Raw genomic sequence first — 27,117 nt, forward strand, 5'->3', positions numbered from 1 at the left:
CATTAAAAAAATGTTTTTATAGGGTGAGATGAAGGAAGTACAATTTTCTCTTTAAATTTAGGGAAATTTGATCTGAATTGATCGTTTACTCAGAGAACTAATTTAAACACCACATGTCTTTAAAAGGTCAGTTAAAATCATCCTTCACAAACTTGAGAGTCCTCATAAGTTACTATATATTTTCATGTCCACATAGATTGTTGTTGACTCAATATGACACATCCAAAAAAACCCCTCCACAATCTATTAAAAACAGGCAGGGCACAGAGAAATACAGCGTCTTTAATGCATTAAAAATGACTAAAAATGGAACAGGCATGAAAAGCACTTGATGCAGAAGCGGTAGAATATTTTCTAATCTTGAATAGGTACCTGATGGAAATTACCTATTGATGAAGTGTTGCCAGACAGAAGAAAAGATCTGAGGATTAGTGCTGCAGCTGGAGGATTGGTGAAAGAGTAATAAGAAAATACAGGACAAAGGAAGGGAGAGAGGAGGCTGTGCAGGCAACTTGAAATTTATAGACACCTAATAAATGAGATGACATAGAGAATAGATGCTTGAATGAGTTGGATGACCCAAAAAAACAGTTAATTTCCCCTCGAGCAGTTTCAAAGAATTTCTCCTTCAAAGTGGCCTAGTTCTAGGCCACTATTAGATCACACCATATTTTCTTTTTCACCAACCTAAACAGAGTTCTTCCCACATATGTGAGGGGCTATGCCCTTGGCTTCTTTCCACCTTCGTATCCCTCTGTGGGACTCTGGTTTCTTAACAGCCAGGGAATGGAGTGGGTGAAGCAGGACACCATATTCAAGGTATGGCCATGCTAGCACCAACTAAATGAGAATAACAACTTGCCTTTATCTGCTAGCCACTCACCTCTTAATGAAGCCCAGTTGGCTTTTTGCTTTATAGATTTCCAACAGATTACAGTGGCAAGGTAAAATTGGAAACTCAGATTAATTTAGATTGGAAGGGACTTGTGTAGATCATGTGGTCCATGGTCTGCTCAAAGCAGGCCCAATGTGAAGGTAGATCAGGTGTGCTCAGGCCTTGTCCAGTTAAGTTCTGAATAGCTTCAAAGATGGAGATTCCAATTCTTGCATGTGCAACCTGCTTTAATATTTGATCACTCTCTCAGTCAAAGCATTTTTTTCCTAAGATTTGATCAAAATTTCGGTTGTTGCAACTTAGGACCACTGTATCCTACTTTTTCACTGTCCCCATCTTCTTATAATCACTCCACAGACAGTAGAAGAAAGCAATTAGAGCCCCTATTAGCCTTCCCTTTATCCAGGTTGAACAAACATGGCTTCATCACCTCCTCATACGTGATGTGCTCCAGCCTCATAGTCATCTTGGTGGGCTTCCACCGGGCTCACTCTGGTATGCTCATATCCTTATTTTACTGGGCAGCCCAAAACTGAACACAGTACAACAGATGTGGTCTCACAAGTACAAAATAAATGAGAAAAATCACTTCATTGGACTTGCTGCTACACTTTTCCTAATACAGCACAGGATGTGGTTAACTTTCATCACCACAAGGACACAGGGAAGTCTTTTCCTGTCCTTTGAGAGGAAAGGCCATGGTGTGTGAAAGCAAGAAAATCTAACAGATTCTAAAGGCTGGGGTTTGAAGGAGAGTTTTGGTTATGAGTGTTCAGTCACAGTCATTGAATAAGTTTTATGAGAAGAGGAATTTCACTGAAAATTGACTCAACTGTGGGGTACTGTTTCTCTGGCACAACTTAGAAAAGTCTTAAAATAAAAACTTTGAACCATTGTCACATTTACAGTGATGGGTAGAAAGTCGAGTACATGAACTATTTCACATCACGGGAGCAGCCTGGCTACAGCTATATGCAGCACAAGATAGGTTTGCTTATGCAGTTCAACCTGATATTTAGAAATTGCTTGCACAGCAGGAGAAGGCTGACATGGAGATTCATGTTAATTTCCACACTTGGCAAAAGCACAGAGGAAGAAGAAAATTAGGAAAATAAAGACACTGTAGTGGGTAGAAAAAAATCAAATTAAATCAGAAAGTCTTCATTCAATAACCTTCCATTTTATTTTCAGCGGATTCAAAGTATTTAGTATGGCAACTGCATGGGGAATTATAAGACACAGATTGAGGTTAAACAAACAAATGTCTCAGAAAATGGGTTCTTCGCTCTCTGATCTCCTAGGCCTTTACTGTACTCCCTTCAGATTTGAAGTATTAGTCTCAAACACTGCTCAGCCACAATTCCAACAGATTCCTTTTGAGTGCTGTTGTGGGGTGGAAGAGACAGTCAGCTCCTCTGGAGTACCTTTCCTCATGCATTCTGGTTTTCCTTATCCTATTGGTCCATGTGTGATCAATATGTGCAAAAACTGGTTTCCAACCACAAGCACCCAACTCAGAGCAAAAGTCTTTAAGCACAGCATCCTGCATCTTAAGCTCTTACAATTCATTAAATGAGAATTTTTCCACACAGTAAAATCATACATCCACATGACATCCACTCCTTCTCTGCATTGTTGATGCTTTCCAAATACGTGACATCAACACTTTTCATGCTGTTTGTGCCATAGCTATTAAAGAAAATAATAACTAATATTGATCAGAAGTGCAGACCCTGAAGGCTTCCATCCTAGTACTGTTGTTTTACCAACCTTACTAGCCACTAGGACATGTATAATGTGTAAATGTGTAAGGAATGTGTAATAATGTGTAAATGTGTAAGAAAGGATAACCATGAGGGGGAGAGAAAAGCTAAGAGACAATGCTGGCAGAATAACAGGCATCCATGAAGTGGCCATAATTAAATTTAAGCTGGGAATTTAGAATCAGGATTCTGAATACTGAAGGAATATTATTTTGGAACGGCTTCTCAGTCAAGTAATTTGTGGGGGGGAAAAAAAAAAAAAAAAAAAGACAACTTTTAAAATGATACTGTGCTTTTCAGGTAGTTGAAGTCTGTATTTACTGTAACACTAATGGCACTTGAAATTAAATCTTTTTGGCACTTCCACATCAGTTTTTGTTGTTATATAAATATAACCCTACCTTCTTGACATTGGTTGTTTTTCATCTGAAAACAATAAGAGCAAAACAATAAATTCTGCTTAGTTTTAGTCCTGAAGCACATTGTCTTCTTGCAGGTCAAAAAACTGAGCTTCAGTAGTAGAGACTGCAGTACAAATTACGTGTATTTCCAAGCCTTGTGAAATGGGCAGTTGCCAGTATAGAACAGCAAGACAACATCTGGGATAAGTGACTGTGGTGGGTTGGTCCTGGCTGCCAGCCAAGCACCCACCCAAGTGCTTGATTACACAGGCATATACACACACGCACACCATTTCGGGTGTGGAGAAAACTCGTGGGTTGAAGAAAAAAAAAAAAAAAAAAAAAAGATCATTCACCAGTACTGTTGTGGGCAAAACAGACTCAGCTTGGGAAATTTAATTTAATTTAAAACATTTAGTTACTGATTTGGGTATTAGGAAACAAGGAAGGCAAGCATTTAAAGACTTAGGGAAAACACCTTTCTTCTCCCTTTCCCAGGCTCAGCTTCCCTCCAGACACCTCTCCTCCCTGCTTGCCAGTCTCCACTCCCCTTTTTATCATGGCTGGTTACGCTCAGTCCTGTTGGCAATGCAATGGGCTGTGCAGGGGGAAGAAGTCAGGGCACAGTAGTTAGTTTCTGTCGTTCCTCTTTTCTTACTCCTTTCTTCCACTGCTCTTTCATTTTTATTTGTTTCCTCTGTTTTGGTGTGGGTTACCTGTAGGGCTGCAGACCTGCTCTCCCATGGGTGATCCATAGGCCACAGTCCTTCCAGAGGTCTTACCACTTCCACCATGGAGCACTTCCTGATCCTCTAGCCTTAGTGTTTTTCCCTTTTGGCATTTATTGCTGTTTCTTAAATATGTTCTCACAGAGGCTCCACAAGTTCCTGTGACTGGTTCACAGGGGCCACCAACTCCCCTGATAGCCTAAGCTGTGTCATGTGGTGGAGGTGACCAGATGTGTCCAGCATGAGTCTGCTCTCACAGAGGCCACCCTTGCAGCCCACCCACTACCAAAACCTTGTCAATCTACACACAATACAATATCAAAGGCTGTTCAAAGAGCTGATGAAATGATGCGGGCATCCTAAATCCACCCACAGTCTCATGTAAGTGTAAGCATCGCTACCCCTGCACAGACCACCCTTTCAGGAAGCTTTGTGAAGAATGGTGCAACACAGCATGGTGAAGATTTCAGGCAATTCACCCATCTGTAGAGCATCCTCAGGAGATAGCCATAACTTAACCAGGACTTGAAGCCTGTCTAAATTATGCTGGGAACCACTATGTGGAAGCCTAGGATTAGGGGCAGGCCATATGGGTTTGCAGGTGTCCTTGTTCTCTTTGTAAGAGAGAGTGAATACTTTTCCATGTCTGTCTCAGACACAGAGTAGTTGTCACTTTCCAAAGTAAATTGCATTTGGAAGAAAAACTAATCAGATTATCCATCATGTTTCAGACAGAGTAAACCAGTTGGGGTGAACTGCCCAAAGGTATCCACACTGGAGCCAGCTTTTCATGGAAGTAGTTAGCACAATATTTTTTAGAAAGGCATAGGATTAACGTGCTACAACGAGAAGTTATATCACAGTTTAAACTGTTAATATGTAGTGAAATTTTCATGATCTTTTCTCACTATGTGTGTAGTTGTGTTATTGATTTTTAAACAGTGCCTTGGAAAGACTGAGTCATGGCTCACTTTTTAATAAAACTCAAACAGTGAACCTTCAGGGTCTAACTTCTCCATATAAATCTTGTGTAACATCACACATTGGAACCTCATGACAAAAAATCTCTTTCATTGTGCTGTCAAATATGCAAATATTATTGTGACGGTAGTTCTGTAAAAGCTTAAAAAGTAGATTTTTCAGTTGTGCTTGTAAAGAGAAAATTCATTGTCTGGGGTTAGGAGTGGTTTAGAGCCTTTTCTGCATTAGGAAGACAAAAGGAAAATAGTCCAATAGTAGCAATCCTAGTAATTTAAAAGTATGCAAACAACATCTTGCTTTCTAGGAAATAGTAGAAACAATCATGATGAGACAGCTTCTTTGTTCAGAAATCAAAGTCTGCCTAGCTCTCCAGAAATTTTTCTCCCAAATAACCCTGCATGGCTTGCTCACATAGGTATGCCCTTGACATCTCTTACTTTATTCTGGGTTTCTGCTCTTCTTACATACACACATTGGTAATCAGTCTCCTAACACCCCTGAGACCTCCTCCATCTCTCTCATCTTCTTGGATTGCAACCTATTTAGTTAGTTACTTAGTTACCACCCCCCAAAGGGGCCCTTGCTTGCTCCTTCCAGTTAGTCTGTTGAAAAGCTAGTTTCTACGCCCTTTTAATTTTGCATGTCTATAGAGAAAGCATCTATTATCAGCAACCAAAGGACTAAAATTCTGCATTTAAATATATATATATCTGTGTGACCAATTGTTTATTGTTCTCATATTTACATTGGAGTAGCTGTTAGCCTTCAGGTGTTGGAGCAGAATGAACCCATTCTTTTCACATTTATATTGATGCTACCTAACTAACTTACTGTGTTGCACAGTAAACATGCCAGCTCGTCAGCTGCTGAGTTTATCAGTTGTTACAATAATAGAATATTTGGCCAGGAGGATGGAGGAGTTAAATACAAGGGGCAGGACAAACTTAAGAAGGATAGTTCCATTGTGATTTTAAATATAGTAGCCCAAAATAAGACTCTGACACAGGATGTAACAAAACAGCAGCTTTTTGGAAGTAAAGTGGGTATTTCTGGGAAACACTGCTCTATACTTGATATGTGTCTGATGCTGTGTCTCTAAGCATCCATTTTGACCTTCTGTCAGAGGGATAGGTGGACTTTTGATCTGCCTGATTATGGCAGTTCCAGTACTCATACAGGAGCAGGAAAAGAGGAGGGACTGTACCTACAAGCTAAAACCAGAAGCATTCAAAGTAGAAATTATGTCAACTAGCCTTTGAAACAGCTTATGAGAAAATGTTATCATTCTTCATCCCCTTCAGTTTTGAGGTCCAAGTCAACAAAATAGGTAAGCTTTCAATGCACAAGCAGTGATATGTTAGCAGGTGTTTCACATCAATTGTCCTTAAATGGTGTGCTTTGTGGTGGGATGTATTTCTAGATATGTAATCTAGATCGAAAGGTTGTTGAATTCACTCTAGAAGTTAGAGAGTGAAACTTGTGGGCTAGTGCTCTGAAGGACATTAGATTAGGTAACTAGCACCTTTGCATTTGAACTCTAGTGGATATGTAGGTGGTGACATATGAACAAATTATTGGGAGAATGTTAACTACTTCTCAGTGTGCATTTACCTTGAGTAAAAGTGAACTAGCCTATCCTTGACTGAGAGGAAAACTACCCCTGATTATAATGCATTTGCAGAAGAGAAGAAATGTGCATATGGACGATTACCTCACAGGAGCAAACGCATGGCAATTTATTGCCCCATGGTAACATCTTTGTATGTCAAAGCCTTAAGATTTCAAACTGATATTTTGCTACATTTTAAATCTCTGCACTGAACAGACCATATTTTCATTTCTTGAGGTCACTGGAAGAGCCAAACGTAAAACGATGACCTCTTGAGATTTTAACTGTGGGAAGATTTATGCATGTTTGTAATGATTAAGGTTATGACTAAGATTGCAGCAAAACTGACCTATATGTACTCTGACCGGGCATAATTTCTGTAAAGGTTGTGTCTACCAATCCTAGCATGCATCTAGCTCTGTGTTTAGATGCACTCATTTTTGTCCAGCATTTCTTTTTTCCTATTTATTTTTAAATTTTTATCAGCTCCCTGAAAGTGTGATACACAAAATTAGTCATCATCAAAGTAAGTCCAGGCTCTGCAACCTTTTCAAATGAAATTTCATGCTGATGAATATAAATATTTATAATAAAAACTTCCAGACAGAAGATACCATAGTATGCTATCATGTTAAACAAATGATTATTTTATATCTAATCGAAGTACCACTCATATCTAAGAAGTTCCTGGTTAAACAGAAAGTTGACACATTCTCACCTCCCAAATCCCATTGTATTGTCAAGTTAGTATTGCCATAACTAAAACTCTTGGTAAAAAAATAATAATTCTAACGTTACTTTATGTTACAGGAACCAGTTTCAGTATCTTGGTTTTATTTCTTCCTTTACATCGCATGTCACTTGTTTCTGGAGAATGAAATTTGGCTTAAAACAAAAATCACAGCTAGACTTCCATTTATTCAGGAAGAATGACTGATCATGTGCTGGTGAAGTTCATGGTACTGAATAGTAAACTTCTGTCTTTTGCTGTAGTTCATGTTTCTACAAAATAATTAATGGAAAGAACCAAGAGGGAAGAAAAAATAAAGTACAAACCAAGCAAAAATAAAAATAAAAAATGAAAGGATTCCTCAGCAGGAGAAAACATACTGCAAACATAAAATGATTTATATAGAAAGTTCAGCAGCTGGTAGGATAGGAAAATGACTACCCAACAGGTTTATACAAGGACTCATTGATGTAGTGACATTGCAAGACTGCTCTCGATAATCTTGGAAAGGTCATGACAACTGGGGAAGTTCCTGAGGACTGGAAGAAAGCAAATATCACTTTTGCCTTCAAGAAGGGCAAGCTGGAGGATGTAGGGAGATACAGGTCAGTCACCCTCACCTGAGTTCCTAGGAAGGTGATGAAGCACACGACCCTGGAAACAATTTTCAAACTCATGAAAGACAAGAAAATGATTGGGAATAGTCAGCAGGGATATATGGAGAGGAAATTGTACTTACCTAACCTGATAGCCTTCAACAATGAAATGGCTTGGTGGATGAGGGGAGCAGCAAGCATGGTTTATCTTGATTGTAGAAAGGCTTTTGCCACTGTCTCCCATAATCTCCTCAAAAGACAAACTGATGAAGTATGGGCTAGATAAATGGAATAGCAAGTTGGATTGAAAACTCTCTGAACTGTCAGGCTTAAAGGTTTGTGATCTGTGGCACAAAATCCATCTTGAGGCAGGTCATTAATGGTGTACCTCAGGGTTCAAATACTTCAGTACTGTTTACCCTCTTCACTGATGACCTGCATGACTGGACATAGTGCATGTTCAGCAAGCTGACAGATGACAGAAAACTGGGAGGAGTGGCTGATACACAAAGGGACCTTGACAGGATGGAGAACTGGGTCAACAGGAACCTCATGAAGTTCCACAAAGGGAAATGCAATGTCCTGCCTCTGTGAAAAGATAAGTGATATGTGCTGGAGGCATCTGGAAAGCAGATCTGCAGAGAAGAGGACTGAGGGTACTGGTGGACAAGTAGTTGGCACGGCAATGTGCTCTTGCAGCAAAGGTGGCCAACAACATCCTGGGATGCAGGAGAAGGTCAAGAGGTCAAGGTCATGCTTCAACTCTACTCTGTGAGAAGACATCATCTGGGGTGCTGTGTCCAGTCCTGGGCTCCCCGGTACAAGAGAGACATGGACATAAGAGACTGGAGCATTTGGTACAGGAGGAGAGGCTGACAGAGCTGGGATTTTTCAGCCTGGAGAAGGACTGGAGGGAGATCAATGTATATAAATACCTGATGTGTGGGAGTAAAAAACTATGTAACCATGCTCTTCTCAGTGATGCCCACTGAAACTGTAAGAGGCAATAGGACAAAATGAAATATGGGAGATTACACTTGAACATAATAAAACCTTTTTTAACTGTGAGGGTGACTGAACCCTGAAAGAGGTTGTCCAGAGAGGTTTTAGAGTCTTCCTATATAGTTCCAAACATAGCCTTCAAAATATAGTCCCTGCTAATTGTGATGGGATAAATGTCACCTCCAAAACTGTAGGAAAAGAGAGAATATTATTTAAAACAGAAAGCACTTTTGGTGAATGAAAACAAACAAACAAACAAAAATTTTTTTTTAAAAAAAAAAGACAAATTAATGTTATAAATCTGTTCATTTTACTATTGAGTAATGATTCTAGCATAACCACGTGAAGTATTTTGAGCCAGTTGAGAGCCAAGCGTTGAAAAAGTACTTGAGGCAAATTACACAAGAACTTGCATTGTATCCTTCTTGTCACCACCTGGCAGTCAGCCACCACAACAGGCTTTCTGCTTACTTTTTTTTTTGATGTAGCCAGAGGTGTGGGACTCTACAGACTGCCCTGTATCCTAGGAAAGGAGCTGTCATTTTCTTTTTTATGTGCAGAGGAACTTAGGGAGTCAAAACCACCACTGCTTTTAGACATCAGTGGGGAGAGAGCATGAGATTTCGACTGTTGGCAGATTAGGTGTGTTTGCTTACAGAAATCCTGGGAACTTGTTATATTGTCCAGGAAAGAAAGGGTATGAATTTAAGTTGTATTTAAGTTGTATAATGAAACACATAAGGGTCTTCTTCAAGCAACCTGTGAGCCTGAAGTGCATGAGACAGCCTTGATGATGAAGACAGTGAGTAAATATGGATTAAATAGAGGCAATGGACTAAAACAATGACCATAAATTTTGAGTGCAACCTAGTAAGCCGTAAATGTACATGCACAAAATCTGAAACTGGTCAAATAGAGTAAAACAAAGGTAAATCAGAAGTGGCCTGAGGCAAGCCAGTTTCTTTCATCTGCATTAGGAATGTCCCATTAAAGGACACTGTAGAGACTGTAAAAAGAGTTAGAGCTAAAGCAACTAGGCACCCTAAAACTTCACCTTATTTGCATCTCTTTAAATAAAGCCTCATTGCTACAATTAAAAGAAAAACAACAACAAAACCAACTCGTGATTTCATTACCACTCTTGTCAAAGATTTTTTTTTTCCTAAACAGATGAGGAAAACTATCTGGAGGATAAAATTAAACACTAAATACACGTTGCTCTAATGGAGGAAGCAACATAGGACAAAAAGGAAAATGCAAGAAGACTGTGTCACAGTCAGACCTCGTATGACAGACATAACTCTTGAAGAGATTTGAAGAGACTGGAATTGTATCAGAGCTGAGCTGAGTCTTCCTAAATTACATGAAGACAAATATATTGGTAGATTATTTGTGGGATGGAAAAAATATTGTTCAGGAAGCTTTCAGTAACTACACACACACAGATGGGAATCCACAAATACTAAATTTATAGCCATCATTCTAGCTTGTACAAATGAATACCTAATTACTTGTTTCTATATTTTGCATATCACCACTCAATAATATTTTACATTTTTCTTCCTAACAAATTTGGTCCTCCAAACCAAATAACCAAGTAGAATGTAAATATTTTTTGTTTGATTGTGGTATGTTTTTTTTTTTTCATTAAGATAAATAATATATGTGTCATATGGATGTCTTAATCCAATAATGTTGTAATGAAATTTTGAAGGATATCAAAAGATGTTTGTTGTTGTTGTTGTTGTTGTTGTTTGTTTGTTTGTTGTTTTGTTTTATTTTGTTTGTTTGTTTTTCTTCTTGTTCTTTCTTTTCAATTTCTTTCATTGCAGCTTTGTTAATGCCTGGTCAAAACCTTTCTATGTGGCATCTTTGTTACTTAGATATACTTCAATAAATGTTATGGGCTGAATTTTGATTCCTTTCCTTTTGTTGTTCAAAACAATTGACATCAAACTGAAACATGAAAGAGGTTTTAGGAAAGATTGCTTTCCCTACCTGAAGAATTGTATTTTACGTTTTCTGCATGAAAACAATTATTTTGCATCTCTTACCCACATGCTACATTTTACATTTGGATTTTGGCAGGTAAAGTTATGCCACTTTAGTTGGCTAATGCTTTGTCTAAACCCAAGCAGCACTAGCACTGTAATGTTTGCTGTTATCCAATAGACACTTCCCCTCCCCCATATGCTACTTTAATACTTTTTTAAGACCAGTTTTCTGGAGTCCATCTGGCATTTTCAGACACCTCTTACACCCATGTTGCCTTTGCAGTAATGCCGTTGCATTACTGAGGTATGCTGTAGCCTGCAAGACATGCTTTGTTACACACACGCAGCAGCAACATAAGTGCTTTTAGTTTATACTCCTCTGCATGTTATCTATAATCTAATTTCAAACACGTTAACACTAAAATAAGACTTCCAACTACTACTTTTATTTATACACTTAAAGCTTTCTCAATCATAGCTTTATTGGCTACAGAAGTTTATAAATAACATCCCCCAGGCAAAGTTCTCTAATGCTTCATTTAAGAAACATTAGTAACTCAGATCTGTGGAAATTAAGTAAGATATATGGTTGCCTTTCTAATACAGTTTCCTTATATCCAATTTAGGTATCAAAGACTAAAACACTGGTGGTATTTCTAAGGCATCTGAAGGTGCAATAGGAAACAACTGTTAAAAATGATGTTGAGTTTACATCATTTTAAGACCAATCTATCCAGACCCATATGGAAGAGAATAGGATAAAGGGAGCAATACTGCAGTTTTCCCATGTGAAAACTGATCATTAGACAATACCTAGAGTTGTGCTTTTTCAGGCAATAAATAAGTTTACTAAAAGCAGTGCAATTGTTAGAAAGCTCTGACTGACTTTGGTTAATAGAATCACTGGGGATTTTTTTCCTCCAGGGAGCCTATGTCACAAAGCTTTATCCACATTCTTAGTGGGTCAGGACACCTCACATATAGGGACATTGAGATTTAGTTTCCTCCTTTGTCTGAAGGAACTTGAAGCCATATAGATTAATACCTTCAGCCCAAAGCTTCCTGGTATATACAGCCTAGGGAGACAGTGCCTTTGATTCTTTCATCTTACTCAGTTTCACTTCATATAAATAGTCAAACTTTCCCTGATAGAGATCATCTGACTCTTGCGTGGTTCTCCTAAGCATCACACCTCAAGCTGCTTGAATGCATGGCTTCCTCCATCATTGTTTTCACTGCTTCATTTTGAGTAATGTACTTAAATGTCCACTTTCACAAGAATGACTCTCACCTGCTCTATGAACCACAGGGCAATGAAGTAAATCTCACATTCTGGATGAGGGATCTAAGCTAATAATGGAGCCACAATTATTAGTACTGTCCATAGTGAAGAGCAGGATTTCAACTATCCTATGTGACATCCAAAGAAAGGTCTAGTATTACATTTAGTAAATGCTATCTTGGAAACTTCTTTTGTAAATCTTGGGGTATGTTTCATATAAAATTTGAAATTAATTACCGGCATCTTCTCTGGCCCAGGGAACATAGCATTTGGGACAGTTTGTTCAACAGATTTACAAGCTTTCCATGAGGTATAGGGCAAACTAAATAGACCAATCTAATCCTCAGTTCACTATTTATAAAAAATAATAGCGTTTGAGGGTAGTTTGTTTCAATGATAATGAAGCATTCTGATTCTGTGAGCTGGATAGAGCATTCTCTATTTGCTAAGTGGTAGCAAAATTCAGAGATTTTCAGTTGATTTTTTTAATGTGAAACAGTAATAAGTGACAAAACAGTAATTTAACTCATGTAATTTGTGCATTGAAATATCATATAGATGTTTCTTTTCTTTAAATAAAAGTAGCAACAAAGAGCAGAATGTAATTTCATCTGACACTTCTGTTCTGCAACCAACCATCACTCAAATAACATTAAATTTTCCACAGCCTCTTTCACTGGTCTTGAGAGAAAGATGATCCTGATGCCATGCCAAATTCAGAAATACCTACCACGATCAGAAATGTTTTGTGTCTTTCTGTCATCTTTCTGTTCATGATTACTTCAACCCCAGCTGAGACATTTGAATCAATCACTTGAACATTTCAGGATAAAATCAGTTGGGTTGCCCTAAATTCTTGATGGTGGTAGTTAATGGCATCCAGGTGACTTTGCACTGAACAGAATGAAGGGCACTCACAAACTGTTTCACTAAATCAGTGGTACAGCCAATAGTTTCCAGTTAAGAGTCATTAAAATATCTGAGGATAGAGGAAGAGGAGTGGATGCTGCAGTTATTTCTACAATAACCACTTTATTCACAACTGGGAAGATTATTTGGAAAAAGCAGCCGTGGATGAGTATCTTTCTTTAAATAAGCCTGCCTATCCATGTCTTTTCTGTGTTTCCTTTCTGCATTTGCTGTGCTTTCTGATGAGGTTGTGCAACTTAAGGGAACTTCAAGTTTTCAGATGCCATCCAGGAAGAAAAATACAATTTTCTGGTCATAGCTAATTACTGTTTGGCTTGATACTCTCCAAAGGGTTATTCAGCATGTTTACACATCTTTAACCTTCTGCATGCCTATTCTGTAATACCTTTAACATCAGATACTTCATACCAATTAGCATTCCAGCATTTTTAGTTCAGAATAATTATTTTCACATAATATTTTAATTGCTATGCCAATGCATTGCACTTAATAGTGCAATAAAAACATAATTATACAATACACATCTATTTTGCTATGTAAGTTTGCTTGTAGAATCAAATTACTGACCTTTTTTCATTTCACCCTACTTGGAATGCCCTCTTATAGCACTCAACAGTGAAACTCAGGAACTATCTGAAAGCCAGATCAATTGCAGGGTTTTTTTTGGTCTTTTTTTCACCTAAGGTTCTTACCTTCAGGAAATAAAATCCAATGAAATCAAAATGATCTGAAACAAAAATCAAAAGTGACTGGGTTTATAGACCTATTTTCCCACATTACTTCAGATGTTATCTGTTATGTTCATACCACAAATAATCAGGAGGAAAACACTTGGAGGGTCACACAGGTCAATAAACATCTGGCTTATGAAGTGTTGCCCTGCTGCCTGTATTATGTTGATAAAATTACTTTAGTCAGGAGAAAGAAATATCAAGTACAAAATTTAAGTGGTAAATCTTCCCGTCTTGACATATGGAAGATTTGCATGTGTAATTTACATTGGCATAAATCCCGTTATATCAAAATGAAATTCCAAAAATCTGAAAGAAGAAGAAACATGGGGTGCATGTTTAGAGAGTGCGTCTCCATCTCAGTGTGGGCATAGACCTGTTGGTGCTCTGTACATGAATATGAGACCACTCCGGTGCACTCCGTATTTGTTTAAGGAAAATGTATAAAGGCACTGTTTTTGTTGTTGTTGTTGTTGTTTGTTTGTTTGTTTTTGTTTGTTTGTTTTTAGTTTTTGTTTGTTTTGTTTTTGCTGTTATAGAAACAATTTTGAGCTTCTCTAAATGCAGATCAGTAGTGGATCCCTGCAGCTATATGTGTTCCCACAGTCATGCTCTTGCCTGAATTCTTCTTGTTTATCTCTCAAGCTTTTGCAAATATTTGAAATTCCTGGAGGAATCAGTCTTCACCTGCACCCACTAGCAGAGCCACTGAAAGAATATTTAATGAGAAAGTACTGTGTTGTCTGTGTTACCTGGAACAGCATGCTTAGCTTTCTTTAATTCACATGGCAGGCAACTGCCTTTATGATAAGTCAGCTTTCCTATTTTTACAGTTGTTCTTTGCATGGCTTTTATGTTCTCTTGTGATGTTACTAAACAGTTTGCCTGAATAAAGACTGGGCTGCTTGCTGGATTTTTGGAAACTTTCTGTGTTTAAAAAATAAAATAAAATAAAATGTTTTGGGCTAGATTTTTTTTATTTTAAATGAAAATACTTATTGACTTCAAATAAGGGCTTCAGGGTGTTAGCTGTCTAAGAAAAGTGAATATACCATCACAGGAGGAGATTTCTGACACTTTCCTTGGCCAGGGGCATTCATCACATATTTGAATGGTGTCCTGCCTAGAATGGATCCAGGAAAATGGGTCCAGTTATTGTCCAATATGCTTAGGTGGAAATCTTTTGTCGATAGGAAGGAAAATGAAAATTAGTAGATGTGATAAAAACAAAAAGGATAGTCCTGTGCTAACTTAAGTAATTTTGTGGCAGTCACAAAATTAATCACAAAGCATCTTACGTAGACAGCTAACTCTAGTTATATAGTCTGCTAACTCTCAATAATTGATTTTTTTTTACATCATGCAGGTTCAGTCATTTTTCAAATCACTTTAATGGAGAACCTGAAATTAGTATTTCTAGAGACTAGAGACTTCTAACATGGTTTGGTACTCACACCATAGGTAATGAAATATCCCCAGCAAGGCATTATGATCTGTGATCATATTTGTATCATCCCAAACAGGAAACACGCACTGATCTTTCAATTTAGGTCTTAGGTAATTAGGCAGTAGGTATTTACCATGAGAGGGAATAATGTCCTCAAGAACACCATCATCTGGTGTTTGTTAGGTAGCTCCAGTGTAGCCAGTTCCTGTCTATCTGACCACTTCTCATTCTACATTCCAAATAAGTCACCTCATCCATACTTATCTGGCCACTTTCTCAGTTTTCACACAGTCAAACACACTCATAAAACTGTCCTAAACACCTCTTTCACATCCTTCAACTATTCCAAACAGGTGTGGTGATATATCAGAATTTCATCACTGTTGGCCATGGTGGATTTGCTCCACCAGGATATTTTTTTCTTTAACCATTCTTTGGAATGCCACAGGTGTGTGCTACATGCTAGAAGAGCAATGACTTTATCTGTGGAGAAAAAAAAAGACCAAAAGAGCCTTCTGCTCCTTTCCGGTACTTTGAGCTATCAGAACCACAGGGAGTCAGATGAGTGCCACTTTGTTCCGCTTGAAAGAGTGGCACATAATATTAGTAAGCTTGGCATCTTGGAAATGCTCTTCAGGACACAGGCTTATGTGTATTGGTTGAATCAGCTGAATTAATATCTCTAAATGGTTCTCAGCACCATTATCCGCACTCTAGAAATGACTGGTATTGACAATGGCTTATTGTCTCATGTGGTACGTTTGGTAAACTTAAGTTGTGTTCTTCAGAATCCCCTGCTCTTACATTAATGATCATAGCAACAAATACTCACCTTCAATTTTTTTCCCTTTACTTCATGTATGTGAAAAGAAGAACCTGAAAGGAAGGAAACTAATTTAAGTCTCCTTTCTGTCCTGTGTTGCTAGAGAGCTGCTCCTGCCTTAGCAATTTCTAAAAACTGTTTTGTAAAGAATGGCAGAGACAGAAATACTGTAGGACATCTGAAGATACACTATCATCCTGTCTAATATTATTACCCATTATCCACTTCAGAATATTTTTTTATGGTTGCTATGAAGATCAGAAGTTCTTGGACATATTTCTAAACTTAGATTTTGCACAGTGCTTGAATTTTGTGCAATATAAATTTAAAATTAAAACATTAAAATATATATAACTATTTCATGTTAGATTCAAATATCTGCCCACAAGCACTTAAATAAATGGTCTGTTTTCTTAAATAATTAAGCACTTGCAGCTTCTATCAGGCTCAATAGAAGACAAGGAGATGGGAACAAGCGACAACTTCAAGGTAGAAAATAATAAAGAAAAGCAAATTTCTGCCAATACTGTATCAACCCGAATCATATGCAGAAAAAAGATGTAGAAATTGCACTCTTAACGTGAATTCTGCTAATTAAGGGGCTCACTGCTCATCTGTCCACTAGTTGGCAGGCATAGCAATGGAATCAGCTATCCTGTGAATGCATCCCTGGCTGCTACTGAATCTCTGCAAAATAGTCCTAGCAACTGCATGCCAGCACTGCACGGTGCGAACACATAAACACCAGGATCAGAGAAACCTGCATGGGAGTTTACCAGTGGTGCACAAAGTATTTAACTGGAAGAAAGTTAAACACTTAGGCTACCAAGGTTAAATAAATGAATACATTTACAGGACTCTAATAATAATAATAATAATAATAAAAATAATAATAATAATAAAACCACTAAAAATCACATCCTCAAATGCACAGCATATAGATTTTCTCCTTCCCTTCAAGCTCCTGTTCCTGAGGATTACGCAATTGTACAAGCGCCTGCAGCAGATACTCAGAATATTCTCACTCGTCTGATGGATGAAATGGGTCACTTCACATTTAGGTACTGTAGGACTCAGATCAGGTTCATGGCATATTTAATATTCCTGTTTTGATAGTGCTAGTCCAGCACATCAGTAAAAACTGAACTGATTGTAGTGTAGATGTGCGTACATTTTTCTTCAGATACTATGTGTTCAGAACAACACAATTGCATGTTGGAAATTTCATTTGACTTAAAAGACAGCACATATTCTTTACTTTTTTATTATTATTTTCTCTTCTGCCTTTTCATTGCCCATCTAGCAGCTCTGTAACATTTATTTTGGAGCAAACTTGTTGTTCAGTCAGCAAACCAGAAATGAATCAGAGCTTCCATTTCACATAAACCTTTAAGTACATCTATACACAGATTCACAATTTCATTTTCTATCTTGTACATATTACCTGATATATTAATATGCTTTCCTAGTCTTCTTTTACTCCTTCACTTTTCTGTAGCTGCTGGAGAGACTTTTGTTGGAGCTTTTTTGTACTGGAGCTAAACCCTGTCAACAGAGCGCAAAAGCTTGTTTAATGGCCTCTAGCTGGCTGCAGATGCCTACATTTCTGAATAGTACTCAACATCAGAAAACTGAACGTACTATTAATTAAAGCTTTCTTTTCAAATGATGCCAAAATAGAATATTTGCTAGAAAGACAGCACTTTTCCTCTGACATGAAGTAAGATGAAAGACATTTACTCTGTGATTTAATTTGCATTCTCTGAAGTGACTCTGTGAAATGTCCTTTGATAATAAAGAAAGTACTTGTTGCTGAAAACCTAAAACAAAGTATTAGTTGTCGCTTTCTATACAATGTAGTTGCAAATGTGAGTCTCGCATGCGAAAAATTAGTGGTAGTGTAAAACAGGACATGTAAGGTCACACATTTATTGGTTAGAACATCCTAGAAGTCCATTTTTTTCCAACCACATTAAATCATCCACACCAAATATCTATTTTAAGATTACTATGCAACAATATGTTAAGATTTACATTTGGCATGTAAAAGAGTTGTAGACAGTACTGAATAGAGCTAAAGGGACTGAATTAATTTTCTCAGAGTAAAAGAATGCTTTTTTGAGGTTTACAATGTAGAACTGAGTTTTATACTACTTCATTTTGTACTCCTAATATTACCTTAAAATTCTATTTCTTTTCTATTTCTTTTTCTTTTTATTTCATTTTATGCATATATATATTTCAATGAGAAAAAATAAACGTGTTTAAATAAAGTGTAAATTATCTGTGAAGTTTCTAGGCAAAGTTTATTGTTAGAGCAAGCAAGTATATGCTTAGGGCTACAAAATGGACATCTCAGTTGTGTGGAAGGTATGCTGGTCTCAGTTTTCCAGATTGGGAAACAATGCATTTTCTCCAGCTTCCAGGCCCTCTACATTCAAGACAAATCTGAAAGAACAGGAAATATGGTCTCAAGCTATGCAGAGTTAGGACGTGACTACAGTATAAACTTGGACTTGGTACCTGGGGAGACCACACAACATATGTACAGTACAGGGCAAGAAGAAACATATTGTTGTGCTCCTCCTGGAAAACCCCTTCCAACTCCCATGCAGTTCAGGAAAATAAATAAATAAATAAAAAACGTAAATACCTCTATGCAAAATAAGCAAAGATGCACTGGCTGGCATTCTGGCAAAACTCTCTCCAGCCTTAATTTCTATTTGCCTGCTCTTGCCTGCCTGCATGAGGAGAATACATAATGAGTCAGTGGGACCTGCTCCTCCCCTCACACTGCTTTGTGAAAAGTGCTGAGGACCATATGGATACCTGGCACCCCTCTGTCCTCATTAAGTTACCATGTATTAGCACTTCCAGGATACTAGGGGAATACTCTTCTGCCCAGTGCTTCTGTAATACATCTTATTTTAAATTACTAAGTCCTGCTGTTCTTGCTCAAGGACTTTTATAACCAGTAGGAGAATTCTGATGCTAAACTTTAAAACCTTTTAAATAGTAATAATAACAACAACAACAACAAGTATTTATGTGTGCAGATAAATTAATAAAGCCTGGTTTGTGAAGAGTTCTGTAACTGCATCTTCATGGACTCTAAGCTTTTTCCATGGCTGGGAATGGACATCTTCAATTTTTACTGTAGATTTTTTAATGCTTAAAAAGTATCGAGCTCATATCCAGCCTTCCCCATAATGGAGCCCAGTGGTGGGCCACCAAGATGTTTAGGGGCTGCAGCACATACGCAGAAGGAAAGACTGGTTCAACCATAAGAAGAGAAGTTGGAGTTCAGATCCCATTGCTCTCCTAGACTAACTAATGGGAGAGTATGGCAAAAATGAATGGTGTCAGTGTTTTCTGAGAGGTGCACAGTGATAGGACAAGAGACTGCAGGCATGAACTGTGACAAGAAAAAATTTGATCAGATATCCAGAAAAATTATTTCCACAAATGGTCTGACGGTCAAACACTGATGTAAGTTGCCCAGAGAAGTTCTGGAGCATCAATCCACAGAGATATTTTTCTCTTACCTATGTGCCATTGAATTTGGTTGAACTAAGCAAAAGGAGATCAAAGGTTAATAGTAGACAATACACATCATAATCACATAACACTCATTTCCTTACAAAACTAGTTTGCTTGTGAAAAAAAAGGTAAAAGTTTTTTTGTCTGAATAAGAGGTTCAAAAATTGCTGATGTACAAAATGTTGTAACTTACAGATGCTTTTTTTTTTTTAGATATATTACTTAATGTCATTCTTTGAATGAAATTGTTCCCATGCAGACTTTTAATTACTAGAGTAATTAATCTAGCATGTACATTAATATACTAGTCTATATTAATTATTAGAATAACAAACAAATTGCCAGGCCAACTGTGACCTCTGCAATACTGAAATAAATTGTTGAATTAACATCAAACTAAGCAAGAGCAGAATTTGTCTCACTGATTCAAAGTTATTCTGAATGTTACCACACTTGACTATATCTATACAGATGTATAAGCAAATTATATCTAAAGTAACTGCCTATGCAGTGTACAGAACTGTGCCTAAGTAACCAGAAGAGAAGTGACAGCAGTTTATTTAATGTAATCAAATCATTATTTGTGTTATTTTGTCGACACTATGACTGTATTCTGTTACTTTCTATTTTTATTGTTCCATTGATGAGATATAGAGTACACAAGATTAGAGAAGACTCTGGAGAAGATGAAGGCGTATTCATTTGGTGAACACCGCTGCAGTCATGAGCCAGTGGTGTGAACACTGAGGAAATTTGGAATACAAAATAAATTCAGCCTGCATAGGTGGAACATTGTTAGTACTATTTGTATATAAATCTAAAAACCCTGCAAAATTGCAAAAATGTTTAGGTCTTCTAGACTAACGGAAACAGTGATAATTTGGGAAGCAAGAATACACAATTTTAATCTATGTAATCTTAAATTAATTTAGTTAGAAAGCAACCCTTCTTTTTGAAGGATATCGATTCTTTGTAGAGTAGAAACAACAGAACAAATCAGTCTCTTCTAGCATGGGGAATGCTGAATTGGTGTTATCTGGTGGAATTTTTATAGGTTATCTATTTTAAATATAGGAACCAAACAAAAATCTTATTTTGGAGAGAGAAGTATTATACCTTCACCTTTCACTGGTACCCCTTCTTCACCATTTTCTCCATTCTTGCAAAGTAAACTGATAGAAAGAAAGTTTTTCTAAAGCAACCCCCAAGGATAACTTTCCATGCTATTCTAAAGATCCTTCTGTTGATTCTTAAGGAAATGTCTCTCTCCTTATGAATTAAGCAAAAGCATTCATTGTTTTATAACTTAAGAGAAAAACAAAGGTTTTGGAAAAGTTATTCAGCTGCTGTAAACTGACTTATAGCCTTTGATTTCTGAATTTATAGCTGGCAAAATTGTACATGGATTTAGTGCTATTAAATATTCTCATGGACAACAATAGGATATGTAATATGTGGTGCAGTCAGAAGGTGTCAGTGCCTGGCATAAGTATCCAAAGTAGTAGTATAATCTATAATTATGACAAAATAGACATGTCTTCTGGGCCTGAAGCACAGACCTACCTTGTCTGTGCCTCCTGCAGCTCCTTATGAATAGATGTTGATTTGCTCTTTGCACAAGCGCAGATCTGGAGCAAGCTAGTAACTGATTAAACTCCTCATACAGTTAGGTGCTTGTAATTGCGCTACCTTGAGCTGTTAATAGCACCCAGTAAGATGGTTGTCTCCCTGCCAGCAATCGCGAGGTGCATGATAAGGATGCTGAGAAACCATCGCTTGGCTGGTTAAGAGACTTTAATGTTGCTTTTGCTCCACTTCTGGCACAGAGTTTCTCAACTGATGGCCAGGCTCCAAATCCTCCTCAGACTGCTAACTTGTATGAAGTATATTGCAAACAGAAATATTTATATAGTCTTCCAGTGTTGCTCAAGGTAATTCAGATTACCATAAGAAGGAGACTATTGTTGCTCATTTTTAGTGTTTCTATGCCTGTGCTAGATGACAGCTCTCCCTCCAGTTTGGCAGTCTGCATGATTTTCAAGCTCAAATGCCAGCCTCATATCCATAATATATAATAATCTGTTTTCACTAAGACAAGCAGTATTTTTCCAGCATTTCTGGTGGTAGGTAGGAGTTGTGTTTTAGACCTGGCTCTGCCCCTGCGTTTGGGAAAATTAAGTCACCATTGTACAGTGGGATGTATTACACTCTTAAATATGTCTAAATTTCCTGTATCCTCTGATGACCAGAAACCAGGGAGGAAGGTTGGAAAGAAAAGTACTCGGTCACAGTTGACTAAGTTTACTGGGAAAAATAAATGTTTTTGTTCTTTTTTTATTTATTTATTTTTCTGCTTCTGTTTTGTTTCTTAATAAGAGAAATTTGCTGCCATGAAACTATGACTGAACGACATGCCCTTTAAAAGGTTTTCTTGCTACACCAAAATTGCTAGGAAACTTGCTCCTTGGTCACTATGCAACACACCACCACAATGTCCTTCAGCTCCAGATGCAGCTGGTTAGAAGGTCACTGGCTGGCTGCATATGATAGACGAAGTCCCAGAGTGGAAGTGTGGGAGGCAAGAAGATGGTGAGAGAGTCTCACACCCGAAGCATAAGTCTTCATATTTCCAAAGGCCAAATGGTAGTCTTGTGTAGAAATTCCCTTGAATAATTGTAAAGGTTCCACCCACAAGCATGAGGAATGCAACTCTGTGTTCTGTCTCTAATCTGAAAGGGAGTTTTATAGCTCTGTGGAAATCCCTATTGTTGTAGCTACACTGACTTCCTGCAGCAGCGTTGTGTGATTAGAAAAAATATGGGGTAACTCTACTTTGTACTGTAGAGTGTAGGCTACCCTAATTCTCTTCTTCTGTAAAGAGAAAGGAATAGTATTCCTATCTCTTTGCAAGAGATTTAAAAACTATAGTTGAAATAATAAAAAATAATATTTTGAGTTTTGAATAATGCCTAGTTGGCACATGAGTGAAGCACTTTACAATGACACAAACCGTAATTTGGTAATTCTCTTCTCTTCTTTACTTAGGATTCACTCATAGATATCATGATTCACCAATATATATGACAGGTAATAAAGAAAATGTGTTGCCTGCCTAGTTTAGGATAAATTTACTTGCACATATGATATTAGAAAGAATGTAATCTACAAAGACAAATTTTTCTCCACTTATCTCTCTCTGTGCTCGAAAACCTTATCCTTCATCTACTGTTCTTCCTCAGATCAAAAATTAATAATAATAATAAAAAAAAATCAAAAAACAATGTCTCAGAGCAAAAAGCTATTAGTTAAAAAAGTAGAAAATGGAAGTGCAAAGTAGGTCAACTTTAACCAACTGACTCAACTTCTAAGGTCAGGAAAGGCTTCAGTCATACTTTTTGTTCCTTTGCTAGGGAAATTATTACACAGTGATGTCTTGGGGCTGTGCGTTTTCTAATGCTGCCAAAACAAGTCATTTCTGTGTGTGCTGTGAGCAGCATTCCTTTTCTATCATGTGACTACAGGATGGACATATTGCATTGCAGTTAGCAGCACTGACTCACCCTGTAGTTTACGCCAACTCTTAATGTCATTCATGCTTAATAAAACCGTAGGGTTCTGCTTTTCCACCCACTTTTTGTTATTTATCTTGAAACCTTCCATACCACAAGAAAAATTACAGCTGCTTGATGTAAAATGCTTATTTTATATTCTCCTTTCAGGCCTTTTTGATGTGTTGACAAGATCCCTGAGAAAAAGTTCTCTGAAAAGCCACATGTAAAATGGCTAGCACATATATGAATGACTGTGGCATACTTTACAGAGAAATAAGTATAATCTGATATTCTGACTATCTAGTCTTTTTATTTGACTTAATGTTCATTTAGAAATCATGGATTCACCCACCCAAGCCAAAATCTCCCACAAAAATTCTCCAGCAAACTGACCCATTTATGCTCTCCGCAGACTAGGCCCGCCTTTAAATTTTGAATGACTGATGTGAAGAGAATCTGTTAAATATTGCAGGTACAAGTCTTATTAAAAAATATATATATAATCAAACATGTTTCCCTGCAGTACTGTAAGCCCAAACACAATAGCGGCAGCATGGTAACTAATGAGAAATGCAAAGTGAAGTTGACACACCTCAGTGTCACAGATCATAGGATAGCTTGGGTTGGAAGGGACCTTAAAGACCATCCAGTTCCAACCCCCTGCCATGGGCAGGGATGCCATCCACTAGATTAGGTTGCCCAGGGCCTCATCCAACCTGTGATACGCTGTAAGAAAGTGAATGTCACCTCTTAAGCCACATTGTGCCTTGCCCTGCACCCAAGTCCAGTAGGGTTCAGCAATTCGCTCAGTTGCCACTTTGAGCAATGCGCAGTTGTAACTCCAGCTCTCTGCCATCTAAGTGAAAGGAATGAGGAAATTGAATGGGCCTGAAGATTGCACAGCTTACAGAATAACAAGTTTGGGTGGGGCTCACAGAGCTTTCTTCATGCCATACAGCCAGCACAACTGACTATGCACAGGAGCCCCAACACTAAAACCATGAAATTTGTAGCAGAGTGTACAATCCGCATTAACCTTGCTACTGAGTTGAGAATAGGAAATCTAGTGAAATTAGAGCTGCTAGTCTGTACTTTGTATTTTACTCCTGTACTCAGGGCCTGAAGTCTCCTGTCCCAAAAAGTGTATTGGAAATACCTGAAATCTGATGTTCTGTGCTCTCTCCCAGTGGAACAAAATTATCATTCAAAAATATCTGTAACAGTTCCAGGAATAAATCTTGTCTCTTATTGATTTAGTGATACCAAGGCAGTAGAAAATTCTCAGTCTTATATATGGAGGGAATTGTCCCAGTTTTCATTATAGCAATGGAACAATTGAAACAGGCAATTCCAGTAAAGTGTTATTCTACTAAAAACACTTTAATTGCAGTTTAACTGTGTATAAGCTACGGTGTTCTATTCCTTCTTCTTCCAGCCAAAAAAAAAAAAAAAAAATCACATCTTTCAGTAATACTATTATTCCAGTAAAATTAACAACCTGGCTTCTCTGTTTATTGTCTGTTTGATTAGAATCTACAGCACTCAGATGTCTGACCTTCTCCTTGCGCAGGGATCCTTCATGGACAATGCGGAGTGTTAATACAAATGTGACACTGAGTGGCTGAGTCATACACTTGTGGTTGGTTTTACCTCAGTAATACTTTTTTTTTTTTTTAATGAGAAGATTTAGAAAACTTAGGATTTTCATTGTTGGCTTTCAAGATACTCAGAAGATTCTGACAGAATATATGTTTGTTACATAATCTTCCCACAAGAAACAGGACAATTGTGCTCTAAACCCTCTATGTTTAACACACTTGTTTCAGGCTCTCCTGTGAAAAGTATCAGAAGGAAAACCTCTCAGGCTAGTATACTAAGAATAATTAAACTATTATTGGGGTTAAAATATATATATATATATTTAAAGCCCTAGTAAAAATATTGTAAAAATGCGAGATATTTCTCATTAGAAAAATAAGTTTTAAAAATATTGGAAAGGAGGAAAAGTTTTTAAAGGGAGCTTTTGAATCTTCGTAGGAACTTTCTACATGTCCCTGGCTTAATTTTAACAGCAAAATCTGATAATAAAAACCAAAGCAAAGTGTTGCAATAGGAAGAAATGACACACAGTTTCCTTTTCCCCCCACCCTTATAATTGGTGTTGCTGACAGGTATCTTGGGGTTTTGGGACAGAAATTATCCAGAACTTCCAGTATTGTGCTAGGCCCGTACTTGGCACTTGCTGTTCAGCTCCTTTCAGGCATTAGTACCCTCTTCTGATGCCATTTGGATGCCCACAGTAAACAACAGTGTGTGCAGTCCATGTTTTAATTAGGGCCTATTGTTGCTCTGCGTTAACACGGGCAGAGGCGAGACCAGAAAGGAGAAGTCATGGAGCTGTTTCATAAGGAGCTGTCTTTGATGGCCAAGGAAGGAGTCAGATGCCTCAGGCAGTGAGAGCTATTGTATATGTGAGACACAAGCTGTCTGGGAGAGATGTGAGGCTCACAGTTTTGATTCATGTGGCCTACAATGTAGGATACCCTGACTAAATGGCATCTGAGCTAAATCATTTAGTTCTTTGCCTTAGGCTTCATGTCCTGAGTATTGCCATGAGTATATTTAAATGATCACCATCCCCTGCCCAGCTCTCACATAAGGCAGCAGACATACACATCTGCTGTATGTACACAGCCGGATTTATTTTCAGGTCTTCCATTTCAAAGCTTCCTTTCATTCAGACTTCTTCAACCTCATTGGTGCTCCATGCGAATCACCACTTGCATTTAGTTCACAGTATGAGGGCCAAATGAGAGATGGCATATAGAAGAAAGAAAACTGTGTGCAGAGACGTCACCATACTGGAAGGAAGCACGTGAAATCACATGGCAAATTATGTCCCTGTGGGCTGATGCCCTAGATATATTCACAAAAGAATAAAAGTAAAGTCTCTGTCAGATTACTCAGGTGAGCAACTACTTACTGATGTGAGCAAAAGTGTCACATCCGCCTAAAATACTAGTAATTTTTTGTAGACCTATTTCTGGCTCATAGAAGGAAATATACCTGGAACTATTATTTCAAAGCAAAAAAAAAAAAAAAAAAAAAAAAAAAAAAAAAAAAAAAAAGGGGGGGATCACCACAAGCTTTTCTGTGTTAGCTTTATGCATTTTTTTCTATTTATTATTAGGAATACATGTTAATATATTTGAAAAAACCTACATTGTGTTTATTAATGTCATATCTGAATGATACCATGAACAGTGACCAATTCCCAAGTGATCTGACCCAGCTTTTGTAGCTGTGGCTGATATAGTCTCTGGGACTGATAACTAAATGAACCAAGCAACAGTTGAAGGTTTCCTCACCTAGCCAATGACTTGGACTGTTGCCCAGATACCCTCATTTATTCTTTAGGTGTATATTAATCCTGCTCTTTGTTCTTAATTAGTCATACTGATTCCTCACTACATCATGGTCTCACTGAGAAGACCTAGTAAACAAAGGGGCAAAGAGATAGGCAGAGCTGAAAACCATGCCATGCTCTGTCCTGTCATATTAGTTTAACTGATGTTATCACAGATTTAACATGCATCTAGTTGATTCCCATCTGCCACCATAGGATTGGCAATATGAGCAACCTAAATGTATTCACAGATAATTTGATGCCACTTGATGCTACTGAATATCTCCTACATATTTATATGCTGTCTGAAATGATAGATATCACTATTTACATTATTCAGAATTTAATATATCTGCGTACCCAAAATTATAAAGATGTACAAACAGCATTGTTCCACTGCAAAGTGGAAAAGGGAAGCCCTTCCTTCTTGAGACAGCTCAGAAATTAATAAATTATGGTAAAATATTCTGCATAATAGAGACCAAAGAACCGCACCCAATAATTTACACCCTGGACAACTAATCTCTGCTTGATTTAGCATTGGTTTTCCAGGAAGACCCAGTTATTACTTTAGCCCTCCCTACTCAGGTCATGTTAGCAATTAATTAACCTCAGCAGGCACAATTTTGCTGTGTTTCTACTAAGCATTTATTTAATGTCTCAGTATAGACATTGGAGCTCATGCCTCTTGGTTTGAGCTATTACTTG

General features: G+C 37.6%; 1 long non-coding RNA gene across 3 annotated transcripts in view; it reads right to left on the minus strand.

The window, feature by feature from the left end:
- LOC118162957 overlaps positions 1-22,153 on the minus strand; it is a 34,586-nt gene extending 12,433 nt beyond the window's left edge. For 2 of the 3 annotated variants that reach the window (XR_004748737.1, XR_004748735.1), the window contains exons 1-4: positions 21,016-22,153; positions 17,357-17,457; positions 11,991-12,044; positions 7,847-7,981 (exon numbers count right to left, since the gene is read on the minus strand). This is a non-coding gene — a long non-coding RNA (uncharacterized LOC118162957). The remainder of the gene's footprint in view (positions 1-7,846; positions 7,982-11,990; positions 12,045-17,356; positions 17,458-21,015) is intronic. The other variant, XR_004748736.1, reaches the window with a different exon arrangement.
- Between the last annotated feature and the right edge of the window lie 4,964 nt (positions 22,154-27,117).

This window comes from Oxyura jamaicensis, chromosome 2 (genome assembly GCF_011077185.1).
Source record: "Oxyura jamaicensis isolate SHBP4307 breed ruddy duck chromosome 2, BPBGC_Ojam_1.0, whole genome shotgun sequence".
NCBI classification, from domain to species: Eukaryota; Metazoa; Chordata; class Aves; order Anseriformes; family Anatidae; genus Oxyura; species Oxyura jamaicensis.